General features: G+C 38.6%; 1 long non-coding RNA gene across 1 annotated transcript in view; it reads left to right on the top strand.

Annotated features, from left to right (window-relative positions):
• Positions 1–24,627, top strand: part of LOC110296840 (uncharacterized) — a 117,641-nt gene that overhangs the window by 42,823 nt on the left and 50,191 nt on the right. Inside the window, exon 3 of the long non-coding RNA XR_002378218.1 lies at positions 11,768–11,960. This is a non-coding gene — a long non-coding RNA (uncharacterized LOC110296840). The remainder of the gene's footprint in view (positions 1–11,767; positions 11,961–24,627) is intronic.

The raw sequence follows: 24,627 nt of genomic DNA, 5'->3' as shown, positions 1-24,627 counted from the left end.
CTATCAGCAGAAATGGACTTTCAGACAATCTGACACAGAAAATATGAATTTAAGGTCTGTACAGCTTTGAAGTCTAATTTATATTTTGTGGCCTTATTAAATAATTTTAGGGAACCCTTCAAATATAAACATCCATAGTCAGTCCACACCACAGTGTAATTTTATTTATAAATATTTCATGTGCAAATGTATAGTTTTTAAGTATCAGAATTGGTACAAATAAGAATTTTCTGAATGGAAATGATTGACATGTCCAGAATTTTTCTAGAGAATCCTGCTAATTCTTCCTATATGAATGAGTATGGGCATGAACGATTTGTGTGATATTTTAGAGATATAATTTATTCAAAGTTTAAGTACATCTTCTGACCTTCTGTACCTGTAGGTTATCATAATCAGTGACAATTTAACATATATTGAATTTTACACTATCATAAGATATCTTGTATTAATTCTGTTATGAAAGGATTTGTTATCTGGTGAGAGAGTAACATTTAAATTCTGACCTGCTAATTCACTAAAAAATGAATTATGCAAATTATTTAATTCCCAAATATTTTCTTACCTTTAAAGTATGCTATTAGAAAGAGTAGGTACTGTTTTCTCCTTAGTATACACTAAGACATTCCGCACACTGCCCCTAGTGTCAAGCTTGTTTTATTTTATCATTAGCTGTTGATGTGCTCATTACCTTGTAGTATCTAAGACATGTGAGGGATTAGGAACACGGGGGGAGATGATTAATGACACTCTCCATTTATACAGAGCCCTTAGGGCTTGTTAATGCTTGATGCATGTGGAAGCCCTCTTGAGATCTCTAACACTCTCCACAAATGTCAGACAGTAATATTTTCTTAGGCTTTTCTGTAGCTCAGTTCTACCAGATAATGGTTCTGGGAGGGCTTCAGGGAAAATATTTAACGTGATTTTCTGGATAAGGGGACTGAGATCCAGTGAGCATTGTGGATTGCACTCCATGTGCTGTCTTAGGGACAGATAAGCCCTCTGAGCATCTGTTGGTTGTACAGTAGGAGTGACTGCCATTTGCATCTAGGATAGACTCTGAGGCTGCTAATGCACTTCATGCACTTAGTTTCATGTCGGACTATCTAAAAGTGCTCTAACAGTTTTGACTATTACATTATTGTCTGTTTTTTTGTTTGTTTGTTTTTCTGTCATCTCATTTACCCTCCTCAGGGCAGCTATCATGTTGATACAAAGAAAAACAAATATTGTCACTTAATTTCCATCATTCAGTTCTGAATTTGAACAGAGAATCATGGCTTCCAGGGCTCGATTTTGCTTGCATCCGTTTTTATTAAAAACATCATATCAAAATCCTGGCTAAGTTCCAGTAGCCTATGGATAAAGGTGTATTTAACATAAATCGTTCACTCACAGAGATCCTAGAACAGGCAAGTGACTGGACAGTCATGTGGAGAGGATGCTAGAAGGACGTGAGAGCATCAGTGACACTCTCAGATCCCTTTCCAGTTGTCACAATGGTGAAACTGTACAAGGACAGTTGGCCTATAAACAAATAAATGTTCAACAAGCAGTTGGAGCTAATGCTGCTGCTGCTTGCATTTGTGCATTGGGACTCTCCATTTGCAATTACAACAGCAAATGAGCTATAGAGTACCTTTTATTAAGCACTACATGTGTTTCTATAATACCCCTGGTCTCCTGTGTTGCAGTAAACAGGAAATGATGTCCGCTGAAAATGGAGTTGTCATTTCGGGTCATTTGTAGGCTTTCTTAGCTGAGGTGGAGGGATTGGAGCAGAGTTAGAATTTTTAGCAAGAAGGAGTAAAGCTTGCTTCAGTTCGTCTGCTTTGTATGTAGGAGAGTTGCAATGCCATTTTTAAGAAATGAAAGCTGTCAGCATCCAGCTTCACCTTGGGAGACCTCAACCTTGCAGAGCTCCTTTCTTGTACAAGGTTGTACTTCCTCTCATGCCTGCCTAGGCAATAGCCCTGCTGGCTCAGCACGACTCTGCATTTCCTTTGTTCTGGTTCCCCAAGGAAGACATGTTTATTCTTGTATAGTTCTAATTTCTCGAAGGCTGCCACCTTGAGCTGTTCCTCAAGTTGCCCCCAAAGCTACAAGTTGCTGATTTTATTTTATTTTATTTTATTTTATTTTATTTTATTTTATTTTATTTTATTTTATTGCAAATTGAATCTGGGAAAGTGAATGGGTTCCACTCAGCTGGCAGTGTGTCTGTTGGCATGCCCAAAGTTCTGGGTTCAATCCCCAGTACTGCCAGTGGTGCAAACTTGCTACCTCGGTTTAGGGAAAGTAAGGGTAAGAAGATCAGAAGTTCAAGGCAATCCTCGTCATCATAGATGATTCTAGGCTAGCCTGGGCTAATGGTTCTGTCAAACCAAAAATTTGAATTGGATATGAAGCTGAATAGGTTTGGGGTATCTTTCTCAAATGTTTTTCTATGGATATTGTTTTCAATATATTGCTTTGTAGAAGAAGCAATTTACTTTTAAGAGCACACATACATACATACTCATAAATATAAATGAATGTACATACATTCATGTAATATTATGCACACATGTATAAATATTCATATACGTGAGTACATTTATATAATGTGATATTGCAGGCTGTGGGAAGAGAGGCACTGGGCCCAATCCTTTGGATGGGATGCTGTTGGGGGTTGGTCTGGGGCTGATATGTATTCAAATACTAAATGCTGGTCTTCAAGATCTGGTTGTCGTCCAGATGAGCATATTCTCACTTATACCAAATGATGTTGTATAAACTTATATTGTCTGACTGGTTAAGTAAAAGTGACTGACAGCCAATTACTGGGGAGAGTAGAGATAGGTGGGGCTTAGGTAGGGACCATGAGGCAGGGAGAGGTGGGGGGAGAGGAGAGAAAGAGGGGGACGAGGGAGAGAGGGGGGAGAGGGAGAGAGGGGGAGAGGGAGAGAAGGGGAGAGAAAGGGGAGAGAGAGGGAGAGGGGGTGAGGGGGGCAGAGAGAGAGAGACAGAGAGAGAGAGAGAGAAGGGGAGAGAGAGAGAGAGAGAGAGAGAGAGAGAGAGAGAGAGAGAGAGAGAGAGAAGGAGAGAGAGAGAGAAGGAGAGAGAGAGAGAGAGAGAAGGAGAGAGAGAGAGAGAGAGAAGGAGAGAGAGAAGGAGAGAGAGAGAGAGAGAAGGAGAGAGAGAGAAGGAGAGAGAGAAGGAGAGAGAGAGAGAGAGAGAGAGAGAGAGAGAGAGAGAGAGAGAGAGAGAGAGAGAGAGAGAGAGAGAGAGAGTCCAATGGAGTAAATCTGGCCCAGATACAGGATGACAGTTGACAAGTAACTTGTGTAGCACAGCTGGGAAATAGCCAGTCGAGTATAGAAAAATAGTTTAGGGGTAATTGCCCAGTAATTGTGCTAGGGCTGATTAAATAAATCAATAGGACTGTCTCAATTATTGGGGGACTGGCCAGGCTATAATAAAAACTACTAGAGTTACTTAAATGTCCAACAGTAGGCTGTCTCTTGCCCTTATGAGAGTAGAGAGTCCATGGGGCCAAGGGCAGGTATCTACCTGTGACTTGTGACCTGTTTCTCAAACATGTTCTCATTGCTTAGAATTAGAATTTCCTGCTTTGGTGGACTTGGTTCCATTCGTAGAGTCTGTGTGGGAGTTCCCTTCTGCATCTCTTCTTCCATACAGAGAACATGTTTCCAGTAGGGAAAGCCTGAGACATGGAGGAAATCAAAGGAGAGCTGCTCATAGGGAATGCTGCTGGAATTTGGATGTGCCATGCCTTCACAGTGTGAACTAGAACTCTGTTGGAGAAAGAACCTTTGCCAACCATGGTTGGCAACTAAGGAAGACTCCCTGGGTACCAATTTTTGATTCATAACTCGGAGCACTCTGAGAATTCTCAAAGTTAGTCTGATTTTTGTCAATGTGGAAAAGAGAATTTTATTTAACATTGGTGTAAAAGTACCTTCTATTTGCCTGAGATAATTGTTGTCTCCGAGGACTCAGTCTTCTAATGTAGACCTGGAAGTGTCTAGCCTCTGTACAGTCTTATCCAGGTTTAGAACGTTTTCAGCCTCTGAGACTTACTGCTGAATAAGCTCATTCCTTCCTCGGTTTTTGTCTTTTTTTTTTTTTTTTTCCTGATCTCTGGCTCGTTGATTCAAGTCAGCTGTTCTGGCTCAAACTCCTCTCTGATTCATTCTTTTCTGGGATTCTCCTCAATTATTTTGCTTGGCATCATATTAATGCTGGCCATACATTCTAATCTGGCTCATTTTTGTTTTCTAGCTCATTCTGTCTTCACCTGTGATTTGCTTGTTCTCTCTTCAATGTATCTCTGTAAAACTGTACCAGTAAAACTGCCTCCGTTTTATTTTTCTCTTTCTCTCAAGTAGCGTCCCTTCCTCTCTCTTCTCGTGAGAGTTGGGTAGATACTATTCCGTCAAATCTTTTTCTGATTTGTCACTTTGTCTGCCACTCAATTAGAGATCACTTCCAAACATGGGTGGTTCCTTCTTCAAACAAACTTTACCTTCATTGTTTGGGATTAAAGATGTGTACTAAGGGCGTGTTTGTGTTCCAGCCAGAGAGATTATAAGTGTGAGCTAAGGGCTGAGCCACACCACAACTTGAAACAGGGCTTGGTTGTTTTTTTTTTTTTCCCCAGTAACTAACACAATCTTAGGATTCACAGTGTGATCAAATATCCTGCAACATATTGGTGTGCTGTGTGAAATTTAGATATTTAGATATATTCTGTGCATTCTATTTGTTTTCTTGCTCCAAAACCTGCTACAGCCAGGGCTAGGTCTTATTAACCACAAAACTCAACCAATACAAATGTCAGTCTTATTTTTACTGCTTTCATAAAAAATTGTCATTGGAATTTTGGTAGGAATTATGTATATTGATTGTGTGAATAGATTTTGGTAGTGTGGATATTTTAATAATGTCTCCTGATACACACCTGGCTCTTTGTAATTATTTATGTCTTCTTTGATTTCTTTTATTACTGCTTTGTGATTCTGAGACAATGTATGAGTCTTTCGGTTCTTTAATAAATTTTATTCCTAAGGGTTTTTTCCAATTCTGAGACAGAATTATGGTTATTATATACTAATTGTATAAAATAATAGGTTTCATTGTGACATTTTTTCTTTTTACTGGCAGTAGATCAAAGGAATTTATTTTAAAACAACTTTATATATATAACCTTATATATTAAATATAGAGGTAAATTTGCATACTAATGAGAGGGATATATTTCTTTATTTTTACATTAAGAATTGTCTTTGCCTAGTATTAAGTGTTGCAGGACATCAAGTGTCCTCAAAACTTTCCAGAGTTGATCAGAATTATGGTTTTAGAATCATCAGTTCTGAGAATGCTACTTTATGTACAAGATGTCAAAAACATGCTAAAGCCATTCTTAAAAATTGTTGGAAAAATTACCCTAGTGCTAAACTAAAATTCATTTAACAATATTTGATGAACCTCAAGTCAGGAACTCAAACATGGTTTTTTATTTTATTTATTTTATTTTTTAACTGAAAATTAATACAACATATTCTGAATACCATTTTTTAACCTCTTCCACATATCACAGAAGCAACTTTTAAGATGAAGCATTCTAACATAATACAGTCCAAAGACCCTTACATATTGAGGAATGACAGTGTTAAAATATTGTCTTTCTTTCCATGCTTTCATAATAACAAAAACCTTGTATGTAGACTATAGGAAAACAGTTGTTGCTTATAGAATACATTAGTCTCTAGTCTCGCTTTTGATCCATTTTAGGCAGCAGTTATCAGTGGGAAAGAGGGTCCATAAATGGTGGGATACACATGAGCAGGAAAGTGAGAGGTCAAATCTTCAATCTCAAACACCAACAGAAAGAGAGAGAGAGAGAGAGAGAGAGAGAGAGAGAGAGAGAGAGAGAGAGAAATTAAGGTATAAACTCTCAAAGCCTACCCCCAGTGACATATTTCCTCCAGCACAGTTGCTCTTTCCATAGCTTCCTACAAAAGCACCACCAACTGATGACCAAATGTGTTCAAATATCTGAGCCTATGGGAGGCAGGGAGACATTTCTTATTTAAACCTCCTTCCTGGTTATTGTGAGTAGACATGGATGTTCAAGTATTTCTGTGGCATGTTAATCCAAGAGTCCTTTAGATTTATGCCAAAGAGACATCGGTGTCATACGATAGTTGTATTCTCAGTTTTTTTTTTAAATAAAGAACCCCCATACTTATCTCCACAGTGACTGTGACTATACAGTGAATACAAGTGTTTTCCTAGACAGAATTTGTTGTCATTTTTTTCCTTGATAAAGTAAATTTCTGACTGAGTGAGATGGACTCTAAAAGTCATCTTTTGAATGTCTCTGATGACTGAGGATGTTGACCATGATGTGTCCTTTCAGGAATTTATTGGTTACTTGTGTTTCTATTAGTTTATTAGTTTTTTTAAAGATCTATTTTGTTTATTAGCTCACTTGCTGATTGAATGATATTTTTATGTTTAATTTTGCAGTTCTTTTTGTGTTCTTGATATTAATACATATCTGCTGTCTAGTTGGCAAGGCAATTTTTTTCACTTATTTACTAGACTATTTTTCTCCCATGCTGGTAATTTCACGCTATTGTCCAAAAGCTTCTTGCTTTCATGTACATTATATTTCATGCAATTTCTTGTATGTCATATCACCTGTCAATAGCTGTAATTATTCCCTATCCTATTAGAATCCTGTTCAGAAATCCTTGCTTATATCTATGTCTTAGAGTATTTTATCTATGTTTTTAATGGCAGCTTTAGGTTTCAGGTCTTACACTGGAAGTGTTGATCCAGTTTTCACTTGGTCTTGGCAAATAAGGCCAAGAATTCATCTTTGCTGCATTTGGAATCTATTATTTGAACAGAGTTAAAGACGCAGATCTAGTCTCATTCTTATGTATGGAAATCCAGTTTTCCCAGCATTATTGGTTAAAGAGATGTCTTTTGTCCAAGATGTTTGACCAATTTTTATCAAAAAATTGGTAGCTCTCACTATATGCATTCATTTCTGGTTCTTATATCTTCTTCCTTTACCCTACACATGTTTTTGATAGTATTATGATTTTTTTTGTCACCATGGCTCTATAGTATATTTTGAAATTGAGTACTTGAATAACACCACCATTATTTTTTCTACTAAGGTTCTCTTTGCTATTCTGGCCATATCATGCTTCCATATAAGCTTTGGAAATAACTCTTTCTAGTTTTGTTAATAATGTTATTGATATATGGGGTTGAACTGAATATATAAATTGCTTTTGAAAATAAGACATTTTAACAATCTTAATTCTGTCTATCCATGGGCGTGTAGACATTTTTATTTTCTATTGTCCTCTTCAATGTATTTCTTAATTGCCTTAAAGTTTTTACTTTACAGATCTTTTGCTTCCTCTGCTAGGTTTATTTCTAGGTATTTTATTTTAATTTTTTAGTGTTGAAGATATTGTGAATGGAATCTCTACTGTCTAACTTCTTTCTTGGTGAATTTATTACTGACATGTAGAAAAGCTCTGGTTTTTGTGTGCTGCTTTGCTGAAAGCATCTGTTAAGCGTTCATTGGTGGAGTCTTCAAGTCTTATAGGATTATATCACAGGGATGCTCTTATTTCTTTCTTTCCTACTTGCATATCTTTTTAAAATTTCTCTTATAACTTTAGTTGAAATTTCAATTAGTATGTTGAATAAGAGTGAAGAAAGTTAGCACCCATGCCTCATGACAGATGTTAGAGAAAACTCTGAGATCTTTATAATTTACTATGTTGCAGGCTATGGGTTTGTCATATCTTGCTTTTATTATGTGTCAGTATGTTTCTTTTATTACTAGTTCCTTCAGAAAGTTGAACTTCGTCAAAGTAATTTTCTGTGTGGATTGAGGTGGTCATGTGACTTCTGTCTTTAGGTTTATTTCAGTCTATTTGTAATGTTCTGCATATGTTGAATCAAACTTTCATTGCTCAAATGAAAACAATTTAAAGTTTTAATTAATGAGTTCTTGAGTTTGTTTTCCAAATGTTTTCATCTATGTTCATCAGGAAAACTAATCTATAGTTACCTTTGTTGTATCCTTATCTAGGTTCTCTATTAGAAGACTGCAACTAGTAGTACTTTAATACTCTCTAGAGTAATAGAGAATAATGCTCTCTATGAGAGTAATGTTAGTTTCGTAGAATACGTTTAACAGTGTTGCTTCCTCTCTATGGGATGCAGCAGTTTGAGGACCATTGGATCTAGCACTTCTTTAAAGAGATGGTAGAAGTTTGCAATGAATTCATCTGGTCCTGGACATTTCCTTGTTGGGCGGTTCTTAAATTATGGCTTTAATGTCATGGATTGCTATGGTTTTATATCCTACAAGAAATTATCTTGATTCTTTTTTATTTGGAATGCCTTGATTTGTGGCCTAGACTATGAACTACTTTAAAGATGTTTGGTTCCATGGATTTTTTTTTGAAAAGAATGTGTGTTATGTGCTGGGCGTGGTGGCGCATGCCTTTAATCCCAGCACTCGGGAGGCAGAGGCAGGTGGATTTTTGAGTTCGAGGCCAGCCTGGTCTACAAAGTGAGTTCCAGGACAGCCAGGACTATACAGAGAAACCCTGTCTCGAAAAACCAAAAAAAAAAAAAAAAAAGAATGTGTGTTCTATTTCTGTTGGATTTGATATTCTACAGATAAACTTATCAGACCTGATAAATCCATTTCACTTAGTGTATAGTATAACTCAGAGGCTTTTTTTTTTTTTTTGGTAGCCTACTTTATTAGATATCAAAATAGCTATGCCAACTGGGTCTTAATTTTTGTTTACTTTTGGCATATTGTTCATCCTTCGAATCCCAATCTGTAGGGGTCTTTACCTGTAAGGTATTTTCTTGGAGATAGCATAATCTGTTCAACCCTACATTATTTATTAGTCAATTAAGTTTATTTACACATACATTAACTATGGGGAAAGATTTACTAATTCATTTAATTATGATTGGTTTGCTTTATTCTTTTCATTCCCTTCCTTTGGTTTCAATGGTTTGCTTGTCTGCTATGTTGGACATGTTGGATCCCTTTCTAGCTCAACTTTTATCTTTTCTGGGTTCACTTGGATGAGATTTACTTCCTTTTCTACACATGCTATTTCTTTAAATATTTTCTGTCTTGCTGACTTGGTAGTCACAAACTGTCTCAGTTTGTGCTGGTCTTGAAATGTTTTTATTCATTAACTGTAAAAGCCAGCTTCTCTGCATAGAGTATTCATGGCTGGTGGTTATTTGCTTTCAGGAATCTTTGATTTAAGGGTTGTTGATTAGAGATGCGATGTAATTCTGATGGTTCTGCCCTTATACATCAGTTAGTACTTTTCTTTTATTGCCTTTAACTTTGATTTGTATCCCTGACACCCTGATTATACTGTAGCAGGGAGAAGTTCTTATTTAGTCATGTCTGCTTGGGGTTCTAAAACCTCTTCTGTTTAAATGTCCCTGGAGTGTGGGGACTTTCTGTTATCCCTTCAGTGAATAGACTTTCTATGCCTTTAATGCTTACCTGAACTTCTGTCTTTTAAATTCTTACCTCCAGTTTCTTGATCTTTATCAAATTCTTGAGCATCATGGTCATGCTTATGCTTTTTCTTATTGATATCTGAATAAAGTTATCTTATCAGCTTTATCCACCATCCCAGTTATCTTTTTCTGCCCAGTTGAATCTATTGATTATGCTTTTCACAGGTTTTTTTGGACTCATTTGGTTTCTTGTTTCTAATATTTCACCTTTTTTTCAGAATGAGTTTCCTTGCTTATTTTTCTTCCATGTTGTTGATGAGTTTTTATTGCCATTGATTTTCTCATTCATCCTTTGTGTTGCTGACTCTCCAGGTTCTGGATTAAATTCATCCCTTCTCAGGTCACTGGTCATACTTGTGTTCAGGAGTTGATGAGTCTTGATTCTTTTTCTAAGAGTCACATTGCTTTGCTTTTTCGTGTTTCTTACATTATTGTGTTGCAGTTTGTACATCTCTTGTTGGGAATATAAAAGGATGAATCTGTTAGGCAAAGCAGTGTAGAAACTCCTAGTATGCTAAAAACAGAAATGAATTTAACTCAGCAATCTCACTGGTGCACAGGTCTCTAAAGTAAATGGGATCAGTGTGTGGAAGAAACGCCAGAACTCTTGTGTTTCTTACAGTAGTAAGAAGTAGACCAGCCCAGAAGCAATCTGATGTTCCATTGACAGAGGGAGGACTGCAGTGTTGAGGATACACATAATGGGATCTCATTTAGCTTACAAATCAATTCTTCTGAAAGCAGAAAGGGGACTGTGAGCAGGAGGACAAGAATCCCGAGGAAGACAGAGAGAAAAGAGTAATGAAACCATGTGACATGAACATAGAAGGGGGGTTGTTCCAGGGAGGAAAAGGATTAGCACGTGGTGGGGAGGAGGACTAAGTAAGAATAAAATATGACAGCAACATATGGAAGTGTTATAATGAAAGCCATCATGTGATGCTAACTTAAAAATGAAATCTGGAAGGAAATACTCATTAAAGAGTCCATCATGTCTCGGCTTCTTGGTGGAAATAAAGCACAGTATTTAATCTTATCAGTTTTCAAGCAATTCACATTGTAAAATTGTCTTATAAAGTGGTAAAGCCTGGCTACATAGGTCCAAAGAAAGGGAAGGAAATCTTATTATATACACTTGTGACACCATGGCTGACCCCCAGGGACACTATTCTAATTGACACAAATTAGGATCAGAAGGGGTCATGCTATATGATTCAACTAAAATGAAGCATGCATAAGAGTCAAACCCACAGAAGCAAGGAGTAGAATGGCAGTTAGTTAGAAGCAGGGTTAGAGGAATTAGGGAATTGCTAGTTGTGAGGTGTGAACCTAGCCTGATCTTCTGTTGCAGTGTACTTACAATTAACAATCCTGTATTGTATCCTCATTATTTTGCCAGCAGTGTAAATCTTTCTCTCCACAAGCAAACAAGCAGACAGCAGGTTAAGAAAGAAGTTGCCTAGTGGAGTCATGGTTTTCTGCAGGGCAGGGATGAGCCTCCATTTGAGTAGTATAAACAGTGCTTTCAAAGGGAACAGTAATGTGAATTGGAATGGTAATATCTAATGGCTTTTAAGCATCATTGTGGATATTATAATCATCATTGTTATAACGCTGCTGCTGCTGGTCTTACTCTTGGAAATGCATTGTACAATCTTAAAAGAAGCCTTTCTGTGTTACAGGGGGAAAGATGAAGTCCGTGGTTTTAGGTTTCTTCCCCACAGAACCGAGTGTATTTTATTATCTTGCTCAGAATGCAGCATGATTCCTCCTGCCTTGCACTTCTTTCCTAAGAGTAGAGTCTCCTTTATGTATTTCACCCCCGCCCATGGTTTGTCTCACTGTTGTCAGTGTTCTCTTCAAACACAGTGCTATACAAACCAAATCTGCAATATACAAAGTTATCTCCAAGGACTCTCCATAAAACAACATTCAAGAGCTTTAAACTTAGAGTGACATTTCAGGGTAGAACAGTCAGATAAAAACATAAGTTTCTGATTTGCTTTAAAATGAGTAATTCAAATCTGCATTTCTAAAGTCTAGGGGAAAATGGTTGCTTCAGTCAAGACAGCTAGCAAGATTTAGTATAAAATTTCTCTTGTTCTTTTGAGCTTAAAAATATTGCCTCTGCCTCATGATGGGTTTTCTCACTTTTGTTTAGGACTTACATCTTTTTGGTGACAAGATTCCACCTTGGAAGATGTTAATGGAGAAATGTGGAAGTGGAGAAATATGAGCGGCAGAAGCTGTTTTAATTGCATCTGAAAGAGAAGACATGGCCACCATAAGATTAGAACATACTCTCAAAATGTCAAAAAGAGAAAAACGGAAGAGTGTGAAGCAGCTGAGGATGGGTGAGCTTAGTTCCATAAAGTTCTAACTAGAGAATTACAAAGAGCCCAATTCCAGCTTTAGCTGTTGAGCTTCTGATCTCGTGGAGACATCTTCTTAAGAGCCATTTGAACAAACCAGTTCAGCAGTGGGTGATGTGTAGGCAATTATAATCTGGCAAAGGAATTATGAATTGTTCAAGCAAACGGGCAGGGTATAGGAAGTCTGTGGCTTAGACTTGAGGAAAGAGAATCTGTATCAAGACTCTAACCAGTGTTTCCTGTTGCATGACACTGCATTATCTGTTTGCTTCATTTTTTATTCATGTAGGACTTTTTTCCCAACAAATAGAGTGTATTGTGTGTGCTAGGCAATATTTTCAGTGCTGGTAAACATATCTATAATGGAAGACTAAAATATAAGATGAACAAGAGGTATGTAGGCAAGGGATGTTGAATTCCTTGGGAGATAAATGGGGCCAGGGAGAAGTACAACGAACCTGTGGAAAGGGAGCCTTCAACCACACACCTGAGCTGTGCAGAAATCAGGAGTGTGGGGTTATATAGAAAACTGTTGAAGATACATGCAATAAAGGGTACAAAGGCCCTAAGGCAGAAACTCAAAAGCAGAACTAAAGCAACCAATGATGCTCAAGCTGGGGAATAAAGAGGAGTAAAGAAGTATAGAAGGCTAAAGTGGGAGTCGTATCTTGTGGAACCTAGAAAGTGTGAGGGAGGGTTTTGCCTACTTATTCGTGTGTGAAGCTATGGGTGGGTTCCAAAAGGAGTCTTAGGTAGATGGTTTGAACTGCCCTCCAATCTAAGTAGTGATTGTTTTATTAATTTATTCTTAAGTTTTCTTTATTTATTTTTTTTGTGTGTGTCTGTGTGTGTGTGTGTGTGTGTGTGTGTGTGTACGCATGCCCTTGCCACAGTGCACATATGGATGTCAGAGGACCACTTACTAGAATGCTTCCACACTGGGTTTCCAGGGAATAGAGTCAGGTTACCAGGTTTGTGTGGCAATTGCTTTTACTGATTGAGGCATAATGCCAGTTCCAAGATCGGATAAGATTTTCAAGCATCGTCCACCTGCTGTGCTGAAATGGACTGTAGAGGAGCAGAGGGACTTAGAAACCATTTACAAGACTACTAGAACAACCCAGGTGAGAGCCTGTGGTGGTCGTGTAGAAGATGAAAACAATTCTGGATTCTGGAATTTATTGATGGATGGAGCACAGATGTAAGGGATAGAGAAAAGGAAGATTCTGGAGGTTTTGCACTCTGGGATATAATTTTAGACAGCTTTGAGGGCAACACAATAGACATGTGCCTTCCCATACTTGAGAGGATGCACTTCTTAGTCTGGGGTTTCTTGGCATAAACATTAGCTTATCTGTTCTCTTTCAAAACTAACCTTCAGCCCTTTTCTTATTGATTTTACTCCGTTTTTAAGATGAACACCATTTCCTGAACGATATTGCAGATCAAGATGCAATTATGAAGGATGATACTGAAAAAAGAAATCCCATGTACAAAATAACTAGGATACATCTCATGTTGAGTGTTGATTCATCCTCATGAGTCCTGTGACTCAGGAAATGTAATCAGAGTTTCCGAGTTTCGTGTGTATATGGTGGGATTGTTGTGTATTAGAAATACATCATTGTTTCATCACCCTGCCTAGTCATTAACTCCTGATGTCTACTAACATGCTCTCCACTTTGCTCATTTCGAATGTGTTACAGAGATGGAATCAGCTCTGTGTACCCCCTAGGGACTGGCCTTGTCAGTATAATCCCCGAAGTGTCAATAGTTCCCTTTCCTTATAAGACACATTCAGTGGCATTTGTAAGATCTTCCTCCTGTGGAAGAACACCTGTGCTGATTTTAGTTTTCAGCTTTTGCAAATAAAGTTGCTGTGAAAGTTTGTGCATAAGGATTTCGGGGAACATAAATTTTCATTTCTCTGGGAGATTTCTCCAGGAGTGTAATTGCTGGGTTGCATGTTTAGTTTTCTGAAGAAATGCCAAACTCTTTCCCAGAGCCCTGGTACCACTAGATAGTCCCAGCCTCCTTTTTTTAATAACATACTTTATCTTCTGTTCATGGAATTCTAATTGGTCTAAATGAACTGTGATGTGGGAAGGATTTTAGAAACCTTGCTGAGACACACAAAAATAAAGTATGTTCTGTACTAATTTGCAAGAGAGAAAAATCTGTTTAACAAAACCTCCCTATATAATAAGGTCATAAAAGAGGGCTGCATAATAACTGAATAGAGTTATTTTGGATTTTGAGAGAAGCCTTTGTTAGAATTACACATGAACCAGTGCTACTTAAAATCAAAGCTATGGGGATTAAGGAAGAAATATAAAGAATCAGAGATCTAATTCACTGTGAGCTGAGCAGCCTACTTTATGCACACATTCTCAAGTCCTTAAGCAGCTGCCTGCCATATGACCCTGCCTGAGCTGGTCCAAGCTCCCCTTGAGGTCACTGTTGCCCACACCTGCTTTGATGTCTTAGGACTTCCTGTGTAGACAGGAGGCAGCAAGGTGCCAGGGCTGAGAAGGATGCTGAGAGGAAAGACATCGCTTCTTCACTGTGTTCTGTGTCAAAGGACACTTTAAAAGCAAAGATTAATCTGGTTCTCATCCTGGAACCAGTAAACATATGAGACTAATTGTTGCATTTATCGCCATAGCTGCCACTTTTGAGTATCTGCTCTCTTCTAGGAGCTGTTAGAAAATTTACATATGTGTAGCTTTTAAATGAAGTCTTTGAGAGGAAAAAATAATTTCTAATTTGTAAATGAGAGACTGTTGGTCACTAGAGGTTAGCCACTAACTTAATAGACTAGCCTGTGAAAATGACTCTATACTACTGTTACTCCCAGAGACCCTTAATTTGTATCTTTGCCTATTCCTTTTGCTTTGTTTTGGCTTTGGTTTTTGGAGGCAGGAGCTTGCACTGTAGCCCAACTGGCCCAGTACTTCTCTGTCTTGCAAGTGTGAGTGTGCTTGTCTTGACATATTGACTTTTTAAAATAATTTTTATTATTTTTGATAATTTTATGAGTATTTTATTTCCATTATTTCCACCTATATTCCTCCTCTAACTCTTCCCATGCATGAGTGCATATATATATATATGGAGAGAGAGAGAGAGAGAGAGAGAGAGAGAGAGAGAGAGAGAGAGAGAGAGAGAGGAGAGAGAGAGAGAGAGAGAGCATAAACACACACACACACACACATAATAGGCTTATAAAATGGTTTATTTCCCTATGGCTTTTAATACATCCTTAATGCTTTTAACACTACCCTCTCTATTTATCCCCTTGCCCCTGTTACAATCCCCTCCTTCCTGTTCTTTCCATTTTCACCCTCACTGCACACAGAACTCCACTCGGGAGCTTTTTCTCCCCTTTACCCTACCATAGTCTCCTTTTTTACTTTCATGGCTTTTGTGGTTATTCCAGATTATGTACTCTAATCTGAAGCCTGGGAGCTATTATCCACAGATAAGAGAACACGAGGTGCTTGTCTTCTGCGGTTTGGGTTATTCCATTGAGGTTAATATTTTCTTGTCCACTCTTAATGATACCTTCACTATAATTCATTGTAGACCATTGAGGAGTGGAAGATAGCAGTGGGATCATGCTTTAAGGAAGTACAATAACAATAACCAGATTTTTATCATGTTATTATTGTTATCCTGGCAGGAATGAAAATATTCTCAAGAGGCACTTGTGTGGTTCCCTTTGTATAATAGACTCTGGGGACAGTAGACCCCAGGGAATTGGAGTTTCATGCTGAAAAAATGAATGATTGAATTCTGGTACCAGCCAGAGGAGGAGTGTGGCTCCAGGAAAAGTTTGTACCCAGTTTTGAGAGTTTGTAAGACCACTTGCACAAGGGCAGTAGAAACATGATGGGAAAGGCTACAAATTCACCCAGGACTATATAGTTATGCAGACTTCTTGCCATCTATTTAGCCCTAAACCTCATGTCAAGACCCCAGGAGATGGACACGGCCTGCATGTAACAGGGAGGGGGCTGTCTCTGGAACTCTGTGACTACACTTAATGGATCTTTTTATGCTTTAGTTATTACTCATATGTTTGTCTATTGTGTACAGGTGTCCAAGCTTGGATTGTTATGGCTAAGTCTACTCCCCCTAAAATTTGCTAGCATCATCAGTTTCTTTCATGTGCCATGATTACTACTGGCAATTTTACATAGGAGGTCATGATTCCAAACAATAACCTAACAGAATATGGAATTATTATGGCTGTGAAAATAGCCATACAGATAGTTGAAGTGCCGTGATTGTCTGAGGGCACACCCCTGGAATACAAGCAATGATCTCTTTGGATCCACTCTGTGGTGGTGTCTTTTTTCCTGTTTGCCTCTTCATGTGTCTATGACAGTGTGAACATACATGGATGTTCACACTTCAAATATTAGAGATATTGAAGACATGGGTTTTTGCTTTTGAAACATAGCTGAGATGATTACATGGAACTTACAATCACATTTTTTTTTTTAGCAAAAGTATAGCAAAATGAGTGATGTAAAAGTGTCCTTTGATAAACTTTCCTTTATTTACAATGCATTTCAAAAATTATAAAATAAATGTTTCCTGAGGATGTTAGGATGACTGCTTTGCTATCTCTGTAACAATCGCATCAAAATGGTTTTAAATTTTAAAAGAGTCTTGTTAAGATGGCCATTTTTTAAATTTTTAATATTTTTTATTACATATTTTCCTCAATTACATTTCCAATGCTATCCCAAAAGTCCCCCATACCGCCCCCCACTTCCCTACCCACCCATTCCCATTCTTTTGGCCCTGGCATTCCCCTATATTGGGGCATATAAAGTTTGCAAGTCCAATGGGCCTCTCTTTCCATTGATGGCCGACTAGGCCATCTTTCGATACATATGCAGCTAGAGACAAGAGCTCCGGGGTACTGGTTAGTTCATCATGTTGTTCCAACTATAGGGTTGCAGATCCCTTTAGCTCCTTGGGTACTTTCTCTAGCTTCTCCATTGGGAGCCCTGTGATACATCCAATAGCTGACTGTGAGCATCCACTCCTGTGTTTGCTAGGCCCCTGCATCGTCTCATAAGAGACAGCTAAATTTGGGTCCTTTCAGCAAAATCTTGCTAGTGTATGCAATGGTGTCCGAGTTTAGAAGCTAATTATGGGATGGATCCCTGGATACGGCAGTCTCTAGATGGTCCATCCTTTCATCACAGCTCCAAACTTTGTCTCTGTAACTCCTTCCCTGGGTGTTTTGTTCCCACTTCTAAGAAGGGGCACAGTGTCCACATTTTGGTCTTCATTCTTCTTGAGTTTCATGCGTTTAGCAAATTGTATCTTATATCTTGGGTATCCTAAGTTTTGGGCTAATATCCACTTATCAGTGAATACATATTGTGTGAGTTCCTTTGTGATTGTGTTACCTCACTCAAGATGATGCCCTCCAGGTCCATCCATTTGGCTAGGAATTTCATAAATTCATTCTTTTTAATAGCTGAGTAGTACTCCATTGTGTAAATGTACCATAATTTCTGTATCCATTCCTCTGTTGAGGGACATCTGGGTTCTTTCCAGCTTCTGGCTATTATAAATAAGGCTGCTATGAACATAGTGGAGCATGTGTCCTTCTTACCGGTTGGGACATCTTCTGGATATATGCCCAGGAGAGGTATTGCTGGATCCTCCGGTAGTACTATGTCCAATTTCCTGAGGAACTGCCAGACTGATTTCCAGAGTGGTTGTACAAGCTTGCAATCCCACCAACAATGGAGGAGTGCAATCTGCAAATTCATCTGGAATAACAAAAAAACTAGGATAGCAAAAACTCTTCTCAAGGATAAAAGAACCTCTGGTGGAATCACCATGCCGGACCTAAAGCTTTACTACAGAGCAATTGTGATAAAAACTGCATGGTACTGGTATAGTGACAGACAAATAGACCAATGGAATAGAATTGAAGACCCAGAAATGAACCCACACACCTACTGTCACTTGATCTTCGACAAGGGAGCTAAAAACATCCAGTGGAAGAAAGACAGCATTTTCAACAAATGGTGCTGGCACAACTGGTTGTTAACATGTAGAAGAATGCGAATCGATCCATTCCTATCTCCTTGTACTAAGGTCAAGTCTAAGTGGATCAAGGAACTTCACATAAAACCAGAGACACTGAAACTTATAGAGGAGAAAGTGGGGAAAAGCCTTGAAGATATGGGCACAGGGGAAAAATTCTTGAATAGAACAGCAATGGCTTGTGCTGTAAGATCGAGAATTGACAAGTGGGACCTCATGAAACTGCAAAGCTTCTGCAAGGCAAAATACACCATCAATAAGACAAAAAAAAAAAAAAAAAAACCACCAACAGATTGGGAAAGGATCTTTACCTATCCTAAATCAGATAAGGGACTAATATTCAATATATATAAAGAACTCAAGAAGGTGGACTCCAGAAAGTCAAATAACCCCATTAAAAATGGGGCTCAGAATTGAACAAAGAATTCTCACCTGAGGAATACCGAATGGCAGAGAAGCACCTGAAAAAAATGTTCAACATCCTTAATCATCAGGGAAATGCAACTCAAAACAACCCTGAGATTCCACCTCACACCAGTCAGAATGGCTAAGATCAAAAATTCAGGTGACAGCAGATGCTGGCGAGGATGTGGAGAAAGAGGCCATTTTTACTATATTAATACTGCCAATCCATGAGCATGAGAGTTCTTTCCATCTTCTGAGATCTTCTTCAATTTCTTTTTTTCAGAGACTTGAAGTTCTTGTCATACAGATCTTTCACTTGCTTGGCTAGAGTCACACCTAGGTATGTAATATTATTTGTGACTATTGTGAAGAGTGTCATTTTCCTAATTTCCTTTTCAGCCTTTGAGTAGAGGAAGTCTGGCTATGGTGGTATGAAACTTTAGTCCCAGCACTCAGGAGGCAGAGGCAGGTGAATCTTTGAGTTCAAAGTCAGCCTGGTCTACAAAGTGAGTACCAGGACAGCCAGAGCTACACAGAGAATCCCTGTCAAAAAACAAAACAAAACAAAACAAAACAAAACAAAACAAAACAAAACAACCCAACCAAACAGACAAAAAACCAGCAAAACCTTAGGAAGATGTTCCTACTAGCTAATTCAGAGGAAGAGTCCTGATGTGGCTCCTGGGCACTGGTGTGGTGTGTTCATGTTGTTAAGGACTCTCCTGTACTACCCATTCCCATTTTACTTGAAGTGTCTTTGTGACTGGCTATTAGAACTCACTTGTCTATGGCTAGTGCTACCTAATTCCCTCATCTAACAAGTAGGAGCCTCCCACCCCCAACTCTCTCCCCATCTCTCCTATTACTGCCACGATTGACCCTTAATATTTATCTTGGTTGATGGAAATTTGAGTCAAAGAACCTTTCCCTTCCTTGTGCCCTTCACCTTCTGGCTATCACTTCTCAATGGCTTCCTTATCTCCTGTAGCAGCTCTTGTATCTGGTTAAAAAGATGGCTGTGGAGTTTGCTAATGAACCTTCTTATTTAGTTCAGTTTAGTAGTGTTTACTGAGTTAATCTTTAAGCCAGTGACTCTGATAGGCACCTATGGCAGAGAGATGGATTGCATCTGGCATTCTAGTGGAGAACACAGTAGAAAACAAAAGGGCTGAGATAAACCTTTGCAAGGAGTAAGAAAATCCATTCCAGCAGATTTTTAGAGGAGCCGAACAAAGATGGCTTCCCCTAAGAAATGACAGATGGAAAGGTATTTAAACAAAACATTTATTTTATTTTATGTGTATTAGTGCTTTGCCAGCATGTACATGTGTGCATCACATTGTCTAGGACCTCAGAAGATCATCACGTGTGTCTAGGACCTCAAGAGGTCAAAAAAGGCATCAGATTTACTGGGACTGGAGTTACCAGCAGGTATGAGCCATCACCTGCATGTTAGGAACTGAACCTGGGTCCTCCGTGAGCCACAAATTTTCTTAACTGAATAGTCATCTCTCTCCTCTGTGAGTTGTTTATTTTTTGAGAAAATTTCTCCCAACAATTATTTGCTTCATTATAAGAATATATTGATGAGAATTGCAGAATTGGTATCATATGCATTGACCAAAGCAATCTTCCAGTTCCTTCCCCTCAACTCTTCCAATGTCCCCACCACTTTTCCCTCCTACCTTCATAGACTCTTTTTACTTTTATTCACATTTGTGCATGTTGGCATTGAATCTTTAGATATGTGTGTTTTATTTGGAATGCCCATACATGTAAGTAAATTACTAAAGGGCCATGGTGGTGGTGGGGTTTAAGGGAGGGAAAATAAAATACAGTGATATATGGAGTTAAATGGAGAAAATGGAACAGGAAGAGTTAGATTGAGATGGAAGTGGGGAAAGAGTAGAGGAAGGAATATGGGGAGGTGCAAATAACACTAAACTTTTGGAAAAGTCATATAGAAACATACTACTGTATAAATTATATATATATATATATATATATATATATATATATATATATGTGTGTGTGTGCAACACATACATACAGATATTAAAATGGTTACCCTATAACAGGAACAATGACCCCACTAGATGTTAGAGGCTATCAAATAAAAACCTCAGCACTAAAATGGTTTAATTCTTTTGGAGTTGTTGGTCAATGGGGTCTCATAGATCCCCAAACATTAAAAGATATTATCATTGCTCTTCATTATCCTCTAGAACTCTATGATAAGCCTTTATGGCTAAAGACTCCACATACTTTAATCATATAACATGGTGAAATAAGATTGTATGGGTCTAGAAGAGTCATTCCTACAGGATAGCTTTCATAGTGACAGAGGTTGCTATGCATCTGCAGAGATCAGTAATTATCAATCTTACCCAACTGTGAACTCTGCAAGTTATAATAATGACTGGCCAGGCAAAACATGGCCCTGGTACAATTGTGGTATGAACAGCATGTGTTGGGATTTACACATGAGCCTAGTGGTAGTTTGAGAACATAGTCCACATAGGTTATTATGTTTGACTACTTGGTCTCCATTTGGTGAAACTATTTAGGAAGGATTAGAGGTGTGGCCTTGTGGGGGAGATATGTCTTTGGGGGTGGGCACTGGCCTTTCAAAATGTTCATGTACTCAGTCTCTACTTCTTGTTTGTAGGTTGGGATGTGAACTCCCAGCTTCTGCTCCAATGCTAACATGTTTGTTGCTTGCTGTCACACTGCCTAGTGTGGTTAACTATAGTCCTCTGAAACTCTTGGTTAACCCATAACCTAGAAACCTAATTAAACACATTTTTAAAATATAAGTTTTCTTGGTCATGGTATTTTGCATAAAAATTGAAAAGAAACTAATACAAGCCCCTAAGACATCAGTTGCATTTTACTTTTAAAGATTTCCCTTTTTCTTTTTCACACACACACACACACACACACACACACACACACACACACACACACACGTACATACACGAATACAGTGCCCCTGGAGACCAGAAGAGGATGCTGTGTCCTTGGAGGTCTGAAGTTACAGATGGTTGTGAGCCCTAATGTGGGTGTGGGGACTGAACTTGAGTCTTCTGGAAGAGCAGCCATGCTCTTAACCTCTGAGTCATCTTTCCATACCCAGCATCTGTCTTTTAATGTACATAAAACAGTTATGTTAGCAAGAGAGTGATTACATATGGTGGTCAATAAATATATTTTGACTCTCATTACCTATCTTTATGGTAGAAAAATGACTTGACTTAGTGAGATATCTATGGGCTGTCAGTGAACTCTTGACAATGCTCTATGGAGATGCCTGTTCAAAGAAATCATTCAGCAAATTAATGTTAAATAATTGAATCAATTTCAGTTCACATAGCAAGAAAAATAAAATGGGAGAGAATTAAGATGAATTTCTGGGCTGAATTTATGAAGCATAAAGGAAACATGGGATAGTCAAGGCTACTTCACTGGTTTGTACCATTTTTTTTAGAGGAGACTTGTGTAATTCAAGTGGCACTTCCCTTCCTGTGACTTAGGCTTGTCATCTCAGATTCATGACAATGTAAGTTTACAGCCTTGTAGTTTGACAGACATTTTCTCTCCTCTATGTCTGCTGTTCCCCTGGAGTTCTTTGCTTTCTCAGATACCACCTCAGAAATGCTGTGAGTGGCTTGTGGCAGATAAGCAACACCAGTAGCTCAGACAAGACTGATGTGCACGAGCCAGTGCTTCTGCATGTGGTGGACCTCCTTATGGCCATTTTCCTGGCATACTCCAGGAACCTATTCTATTGTGATGAATGGAACTGCATAGTCCAGTGCTGGGCTGAATAGATCACTTTCATGCTAATGCAAATACCCTCCCTTACTCAATTCTCATCACACACAGACATTTTTAGTAGACAAAACATACTGTGAACAGATATATGTAACCTGGTCATATTTAATGTTTTCTCAATCCTCTTAGCAGTTTCTTTTACTGACTGCTGTTTTAAGGAAGAGAAGTAGTATAAGATTGCAGATAATTACTGTTATATCCTAGTTATTCAAAAGACTGTCTGGTGCCCATGTTTGTACCACTACTAACACAGCTCAGCCTCCTGTACACAGATGATGTTTGACATTGTCCTGTTTTCCTGGCTGACTGAGTAGGTATCCCAGCAGCTGGTCACTTAGGGAGCTGTAGCAGCCCTACCAAGCAAGCGTCGGGGATTTAGTTTATAACTTGAACAAAATCTCTGCTTGTCAGGGAGAGTGCCAGAAAAAAAATGATCCTTGGCCACTTCCCCCTCCCTCTTGCAATTCTTTATTCTGGTCTTAAAACTGCTTGGTTGTAACTAATAAATGCTACTGGGTGAATAAATGTTCACCCAATATACCGTTTTTGACATAAATAATCTAATGTCCAAACAATGCAGAAACTGCCTTAAATAAAACATGTGAGTGCCAGGTCTTTCTGGTAATAATTTGGAAAATATCAATAATGGTGTCAGTTTAACAACAGAGCATGCTATCTGCCCTTTTCATCTTGCCAGTGATAGGAGAAAATGGAAAAAAGCACCCATTTTAACAGAAAAAGTGACCCACCAATCCTGTCTTGAGTTATCTCAGGTACCCTCCCTTCAAGTTCAGAAATAAGCAAATGTATATTGGTAGGGTGCTCTGGAGCCTTCTAAGAGGCTGGGTAGCCTGGTGGGTTGAAACATTTATTGTCTTTAAAATTTCTATGTGAATTTGAACCTCAACAAGAAGGCTTTGACAGCACAAGGGTCCTCTTCTGACCCTCTCTGAGCTCCTGCAGAATGAAGACACTACCTACTTTACAAACAGATCTTTGGAAATTAGAACAATGAAGGGGCGTCAATGCATTAACTGACTTACATTTCACGGTTCTAAGAAGGAAAGAGAGTCATTCTTTCTTCCAAACACAATCTTCTATTCTTTGTTTCTTAAAGCTACTTCACTGGAGCCCATGGGCATAGATAATGTAATGGTTAATCTTCATACATTTCAACTTGAGTATATGTATGTATGTATGTATGTATGTATGTATGGTCACTTAGAGGGTTGGGGTGTCAATCTTTTGGTGTATCTGTGAAAAGTGTGTTCAGAGATGACTGACTAAGGAGGAAGACACACTGTCTATATTAGGCAGTGCAACCCAAGTATTGGGAGCTGAGATGAAATATAATAGGAGAAGAAGGAGATGGTATTCCCTTCCCTCTGCTTTCTGACCTGCTATAAAGAAACTTGCTGCTTTGCCACACCTTTCCCTCTGAAGCCATAAGCTACAGTGAATAATTCCTGCACTTGAATTGTTAGGTCAGGTATTTCGGTAACAGAGATACAGAAGTAACTAGTATAGTAACGATTAGTGACTGAATATCACCATCATAATGACTTTAGCTAGAGTTTCCCTAACAAAGAGGAGCTATAAGAATAGCATGGGTGCAGCCTATCAAAGTGGTATCTAGTAGTATGAATGAAGAAATGGGGGCATGTATTAGGGTTCTCTAGAGCAAGTGACCTGATATACTGAACATATCATGAGAGGAAATTTGTAAGATTGGCTTATTCAACAGAGGTTTTTAGTCCAACAATGACTCCATACTACAGAGGCTGAGAATTCCTGAGTGGGAGATGTCTCAGCAGTAACCTGAGCACCTGGAAGGTTCCTGGAACCTACTGGTCTCCAGTCCACACTGGAAGTCTGAAGAATCTGTGTCCTGACATCACCAGCAGCAGTGGGCATGCACACTCTAGTAAGTAGGGAGGGTGACAAGCAGTACTGGTTTCTCCTTAGAGCTGTTTACACATGGACCACCATCCTGAAAGCTGAGCACAGTCTTACCTCCCTTAATTAATCCTTCCTGGAAATGTCTTCACAAATCCACCTCAAGGTGGGTTGCTTTAGTGGATTTCAGATGCAATCAATTTGATAAGAAGATTGATCATCATAGGAAGAGATAAGAAAAGAAGAAGAAAGAAACGAAAAAGAAAGAAGGAAAAATGCCATGAGCAGGCAATAATGTTTGTCATGAAGTGACCTGAGAATTCACCTGTTAGGATTGTCCTCAGAAGACAGATATGGTACCATGTTGGTTTCCCAAATAGATTGCCCTTAAATGATCCTTGGCCAATGTTTCAAGTTACTCTGAGCATCTCTTAGC

This window comes from Mus caroli, unplaced genomic scaffold (assembly GCF_978045245.1).
Source record: "Mus caroli unplaced genomic scaffold, Mus_caroli_1 scaffold_7, whole genome shotgun sequence".
Lineage (NCBI taxonomy): Eukaryota > Metazoa > Chordata > Mammalia > Rodentia > Muridae > Mus > Mus caroli.
Note: the sequence above shows the minus strand (reverse complement) of the source record. Positions and strands in the feature narration are given on the sequence as shown.